General features: G+C 38.1%; 1 long non-coding RNA gene across 2 annotated transcripts in view; it reads right to left on the reverse strand.

Annotated features, from left to right (window-relative positions):
- LOC107139634 overlaps positions 1 to 7,323 on the reverse strand; it is a 32,140-nt gene that overhangs the window by 4,894 nt on the left and 19,923 nt on the right. For both annotated transcript variants that reach the window (XR_007348891.1, XR_007348892.1), the window contains exon 2: positions 2,972 to 3,033. This is a non-coding gene — a long non-coding RNA (uncharacterized LOC107139634). The remainder of the gene's footprint in view (positions 1 to 2,971; positions 3,034 to 7,323) is intronic.

Raw genomic sequence — 7,323 nt, forward strand, 5'->3', positions numbered from 1 at the left:
AAAAAAAAAAAAAAGTCCCATCTCTCAATATGGCTACAATGGTAATTAATTTTGACATGAATTGTGGAGGGACATTTAAACCATAGCGGACACCAAGGATCAGCTAGCAAGTTTCTGGATCAAAATTAAAAACTAAATTTTTCCTGCTCCAAAGGCTATGCCTCATCATTATGAAGATTCTGATGATTCCAGATCATTCATACAATATCTTTAAATCAAATAGAAAGAATAGATTGGGCAAGCAGTATATAATTAATCATTTATGTACCTTTAACTCTATCCTGTTTACTACCTTGTCCTATCTTAAACAAGTTTTTAGAAAGAGTTATAAAAACATGTTTATAAATAATTGACTAGAAATATAACAAATTGTATTTAGTTTGCTTTAGTTTGATTTTTTTTTAGAAAAATAGAACATGGCTTTTGAACTTTTTTGACCTTGACCAACAGAATGAAAATCCCTTTACATTACACCCTAATACCCACAAATATACATCTATGTTACAGAAGTTTTACAGAACAATATCTACTCATGAGAAGTACTGGGACATTTTAGATTCTGTCTAGTCTTCTTCTTTCTTTCCTTTTTATTTTTTGTGTTTCATAATCTTTCTTATCTTTTTTTTTTTTAATCGTGGTAAGACCACAATAGGAGATCTACCCTCTTAGAACTTTTGGTGTACACAGTGTTGGTAACTACAGGCATGATGTCATGTAGAACATACTTGTTTTGCATAACTGAAACTTTATATTCATTGAACATCTCCCCCATTTTCCCCTCCCTGCAGGCTCTAACAACCATCCTCTCTCTGCTTCTATGAGTTTGACTATTTCAGTTATCATATATAAGTGGAATCATGCAGTAGAAAACAGATTAGAAGTCCCTCAAAACAATTAAAATAGATATTTTCATTTTTTGTCTTTTCTTTTTTATTGCTGGTCTTAGACCACTTTACTGATGTCAGGATCCACTATACTGCTTTTGCAGCTAAGAAGCTTGAAGCCAAGTTCTAAAACTACTCTTTTGCCTTAGGTTACACAAAAGAACAGGTAAAGACTTTGTGGGGGGGTGGGTAGCAAAGACAGATGTAAAGGGAGGAAAGAAGATAAATTTTTAAAAGTAACTATTGATGGCAACTCAGTGGAAATCTTAAGACACCCTTATGCATTTTTAATTCTTGAAAAGAAAAGAAGATGCTGCTTATATGCTGCTTTTTTCCCTAAAGACTGATCAAAGATGATAAGATAACACATTTACTTCACTAAGCAGACATTTCAATGTCCAAAGGAAACTAAAACTCAAAGGTTAGGTCAGCTTAGGTAATATTCATCTGTTCATTTGTTAACTAGGGCACATCTCTCTTTGAAGCAAATGCACCAAAGAATAGGTGGATCATTGTCCACTAGATGGCAATATCGAACAGAAATAGCCTTTGCCTGAGCCTCCTTCCTGAGGCTAGCATGGTGTGTGCCTCAAAGGAATTTGGAAATCTAGGGTTACCGATAATTCATATAAATTCTGCCTGCAAGTTTGCTCACCGCTCCTAACATCTTTCTACCTTTTCTTGGAACATTCCTGGATTTCCACTTCATTCTTGCTGACAGGCTGGCATCTAAAATTAGTAACTTCATTGACTATTTCCTTATGGCAATGCAGATGAGTTGCTGCTGTGTAAAGTCAAAATCAGTATACTGTCTGCATCTGTTAATAATCTAAAAGGTAACAATATGCACTAAGCTTTTATTTTAGCTCCTTTCATCTAACATCTAAAAAACACTATGGGTCCTGATGTCATTTCCCATTGCTATATTTCTTCGTTGCTCTATAAAGCCACTGGAAATATTTGATGAACATTTTGGTTGTTATTGCTCAACTAGAAAGATTGGTCTTCTTGGATACACACTGGCAATCCATTTTCCCTGAAAGAGCTAATAAATGATAGATGAAAATGTATCATAAACAAAAAATGTATACTTTTTTGCAATAGTAATAGCCTTTTGAAATAAATACATGTATGAGATTTTAAAATATTAAAAAATCCTCATGGGTGATGAAGGTTTGCATAATTTTTGATTTGCATAATTGATAATATTTTTTAAAAATTTTTTTAGTTGTAGATAGACACAATACCTTTTTTTATTTATATTTATGTGGTGCTGAGGATTGAACCCAGTACCTCACACATGCTAGGCAAGCGCTCTACCTCTGAGCCACAACCGAGCCCCTATATTTGCTTATTTTTAGAATATTTTTGAAATATATAAAAGAGAAGATATTTATGAATCATTTTCTTTTGCTATTGATATTTGCATATCATTTGAGCTTTGTGACTATGTATTATTATTTTACCAATAGAATAATAAAAACATTTTTAATTATAGAATAATATATAACTGTGAGTGAAAACATTAATTTTATTATGATGCAATCTAGTAAGTTATTATTAGTAGGTCAATGAATCCTCACACCACTTAGGTGCTGTATAGTTTGATCTTTAATATGACTTGCTGATTTTGGAAATAATTTCTGGACCTAGGTCATTTTTACCATATTCTTATGTATAATTTAATATACTTCTTAAAGTAGAAAGAAGTTGTTCATTATTCTTATTATGAAAACAGATAACCAGTAGTAGTACTTATAGTTCTAAAAAACAGCAAAATCAGTATATTTAACATTTTATTATTCTTGAAGCTACTCAACTGATGGTTTATAGTTTTATAGTCTAAGAAGCACTCTGGCATACATTCGTTCACTCGGTACTCCTAATGATTATACAAGACAGATGGGACACATAGATATAAAATTCTAAGACATTCAGAATATCTGTAAAAGGTGGGGTTCTCTATATGTGGAAGGACCAACCATTTGATTTCTGAGTTCAGGTCATGTGTCTTGCATTTTGTGGTCCTAGAGACTGGGCCTCCAAAAGTTTCATAGGTATAGATGAGGAAGAGGAAGACTTCTTACCAGTCATTTAAAATTCTGGATGCTCTGTGTTGCTTTTTCTTCCTCTTCAGGCAGGGAGTTGGCTGGGGGAGGGAAGAGGAACACAGAAGGACAGGAATCATACAGAACAGGCTGTGCCCATTATGTTCTCATTCCCAATGTTGAACGAGTTCTTTATGGCAGCTCTCTTAGGTACGCAATACAGACCTTATTAATGCTGAATCTTAAAATCATATTAATTTGTGATATTGGTCATTGCCTTTCATGTTACATCTTCCTGCAGCATGTCCACGTGTTCATTCAACTGATGAAAACAGAAGTCCCCATTTGTTTTTCAAGGAATACATTGCAAGATGCCCAGTGAATGCTTGAAGACACAGATAGTATAAAATTCTATATATATCATGTTTTTCCCTATCCATAGATATCTATTAAAAGTTTAAATTATATATTAAGAACAGAAAGAGATTAAAAACAATAGAACAATAATAAAATAGGCCAATTATAACAATGTACTGTAATAAAAGTTAAATGAATGTTATCTTCTCTCTCTCAAGATATCTTTCTGTATTGTACTTACCCTTTTTATGATGCTTTGAGATGATAAAATGCCTACATGGTAAAAGGCCTAAAGAGTGAATGATGTAGGCATTGTGACAGACATAGAATTAGGTCTCTGTATAAGGGTTACTTGAACACAAGCACAGCAATACCATGGCAGTGGATCTGAAATAAGATAGCTGCTAAGAAACTAAATTGTGGATAGAATGTAGTATGGATACCCTGTTGCCACAGTATGGCTGGGCACAAAATCACGAGCCACTCAAGCAGGAACAAACTTTATTTCTGAAACTCCCACCAATGCCACGCAAGCTCCCGGGAAATATGCCGAACCACACATGCGGCGTTCTCCTGGGCCACACTACACCAACAGGAAAATCCCTCCTCCGGAAATCCCTCCTACCGCACTTCCCCAACCAATGGGAACTCTCCGGGAGTCCCACTAGAGCTCCAAAGTAGCAGGCCAAGGCAGACAGCAGGGGTCTAATATCCAATTGAATGCAGATCTTAACATAATCATATCATCTCCATGGCTTGCTGGCGTCACCTTTCAAACAAAGATGCCATGCATCATTCCTACTTGGCTATGGCTCTCAGCATCTCCTCCCTTCTGTTTAATTAAGCAACAAGCAATGTGGCTTAGGGACCGTGCCTGTTAGGTTGTCCAATACAACATATGGTCCTTACCCGTCATCGGATGAGCTGACCTCTAGGCGTCAGCCTCCTGTCTTAGGTTGGTACCACTGCAATTGGATCATACCCGTCACTGACTACCAGTCCAGCATACAGCCATACTTGTGGATAGGCCTATGCACCAGTGGGGGGTGAGGTTCTTTGCCTCACCTTTGTTGGTGCCCAAATTTAGACCATCACTAGTAGAAGGGAGAAGGATACAGAAATGCCACGACACCAAGCCAGTTGATGGCTTGCGTGTGTGTGGTTCGCCGCGTGTGTGGTTCACCGCTTGTGTGGTCTGGCATATTTCCCGGGAGTGTGCGTGGCATTGGCAGGAGTTTCAGAAATAAAATTTGTTCCTGCTTGAGTGGCTCGTGATTTTGTGCCCAGCCAGACTGGCATTTGGTGGCCCATGCGGGGGACGCCTGAAGCTCGGAGGTAAGTAAAATTGCTCGCCCCTGAGGGAAGGTGAAAGAATGGGTGACCATTTCAAAAAACAATGTCTTCTTGTTTTGATTTATTTTGTTTTTGTTTCAAGCTGCCTATCCCTAGAACTTTCTCAGGCAAACGGGGAAAAATGGTTGGCTCAAGGTTTGAAGTTGTTCGGCCCTGAGGAAGAGAAAATTGATACAACGATTTTTTTGTTCCGTTTTTGTTTCATTCTGTTTTGGTTTTGTTTTATGTAATCTTATTGGGTTGCGTTATCTTTATAGTAGATTAGAAATTAGTGAAAAACAAACTGAAAGAGTGTTAAGTAAATTGTTAGAGGTCCAGACTATGGTAGAAAACATGTTAGATCAAGCAAAAGAGAAGGTCTCTCAGGCTAGTCAGATAGAGGAAGAAAATTCAAAGGAAGAAAGCTTAGAGGACAAACAGCTATCAGGAGGGAAGCTACAACAGGAGGCTGCTACTAACTCCGTTCTATCACCAGAGGGCGTAATTCAACCACAGCTCCATCTATAGAGACAGCTGAGTGGCCCTCAACCCCAGTAGTTGATAGATGGAATCCTGAGGCAGGACCTCAAAGATTAGCATGCCCTGTACTTGAGCAGGCAGGAGGGCAACGAATTCACCGTGCTTTAGATTTCAAAACAGTGAAGCAATTAAAGGAGGCTGTAACAACCTATGGTCCACAAGCACCCTTCACTGTAAGCATGGTCGAATCTATTACCAACTTGGACATGACACCAGCAGATTGGGCTAACATGTGTAAATCTGTGCTAAATGGAGGACAGTATTTGTTATGGAAGGTTGCCAATGAGGAATTTTGCACAGAGACAGCTAGGCGAAATGCAGCCAGTTACTCTCAAAGAAATCTAGATATGTTGTTAGGAAAAGGACCTTATGAGGGTCAACAGCAACAAATTGAATATGATCCTGCTACATATGCGCAAATTGCTGCAGACACAGTTAGGGCATGGAAGACTTTACAAGGACATGGAGATTTACAAGGTCAATTATCTAAGGTAATACAAGGAGCTAATGAACCTTACACTGAATTTGTAGATAGGCTTATTCAAACAGCTGCCAGAATTTTTGGGGATACAGAACAAGCAATGCCATTAATAAAACAACTGGCTTATGACCAAGCAAATCATTACTGCAGAGAGGTCATTAGACCATGGAGACATGAAGATTTAAACACATATATTAAATTATGTAGAGACATTAATGAACAAGGGCAAGTCTTGGCAGCTGCAGTACAACAGGCTTTAGATGCCAGGCCAAAAACATGCTACAATTGTGAACAAACAGGACATTTTAAAAGGAGTTGCCCCATAGGAGGAGGGTTTAACAAAACTAGGTATCAAAGGAATAGAATACCGGGTATTTGCCCACGATGCCATAAAGGGAGACATTGGGCTAATGAATGCCGTTCTCAAACTACCATAGAGGGTACTCCGTTATCAAAAAATGGACAAGGACCAAGTGTTTACCCACGATATCATGGAGAAAGGCATCAGGCTCCATTGCCAAAAAATGGACCGGGGGGCCCAATGCTCCGGGGCCCACAACCACAAATATATGGGGCAATGGAGGAACCCAGCAACACCATCAGGGTAGTGCCCAGGACACATTATCCATTAAATCCCTCATCAGACAAACCAGAGGGAACGTAGAGTTGGACATCTGTGCCTCCACCAGAGCAGTACTAACTCCAGAGATGGGAATTCAAATCATTCCCACAGGAGTAAAAGGACCTCTTCCCCAAGGAACAGTAGGCTTATTATTGGGACGTAATTCTTCTACACTAAAAGAACTTATGATAAGTCCTGGGGTAATTGATCCTGATTATGAAGGTGAAATAAAAATTATAACTAGTTCTCCAAGAGGTATATCAGTAATTTCACCAGAGGATAGAATAGCACAGTTATTAATAATACCCAGCCTGCATGATAAATTTTCCAGTCATACTGTAGAAAGAGATTCCAGGGGATTAGGCTCCACAGGTGTGGATTGGGCTATGCTGTCTTTAAATTTAGATTCTCACACAATGCTAAAACTAAATATTCAAGGACATGAATTTAATGGGCTACTGGACATAGGTGCTGACCTTAGCATCATCTCTCATCAAGAATGGCCAAAACATTGGCCGTTACAACAAGCCACTCTAACGTTTCGAGGCCTCAGAGTGGCAACTAATCCCCATAGAAGTGCAATGGTATTAGATTGGAAGGATCCTGAAGGATGTGAAGGAACTATAGAGCCATATGTATTGGATCATCTTCCTATAAATTTACGGGGACGAGATGTTCTAGATCAATTAGGTTTGACATTAACAAATAACATCAATCCTAATGCGCCCACTACTAGGGCTAGACAAGGTTTTAGGAAAGAAAAAAGATTAGGAGAACAAAAACAAGGTATAGCAGCACCAATTCAAATAGATCAAGGAATAAATAGACATGGATTGGATTTTCAGAAGGGGCCACTGAGACAATCAAAATTACTTGAAAGTCAGAAAGACCAGTATGGGTTCCTCAGTGGCCCCTGACTAAAGAAAAGATACAAGTAACCCATGACCTGGTCAAACAACAATTAGCAGAGGAACATATACAACCTTCCATATCTCCCCATAATACTCCCATTTTTGTCATTAAAAAGAAATCTGGTAAATGGAGATTATTGCAAGATTT

The sequence above is a fragment of the Marmota marmota genome, unplaced genomic scaffold, assembly GCF_001458135.2.
Source record: "Marmota marmota marmota unplaced genomic scaffold, marMar, whole genome shotgun sequence".
In the NCBI taxonomy this organism is placed as follows: domain Eukaryota; kingdom Metazoa; phylum Chordata; class Mammalia; order Rodentia; family Sciuridae; genus Marmota; species Marmota marmota.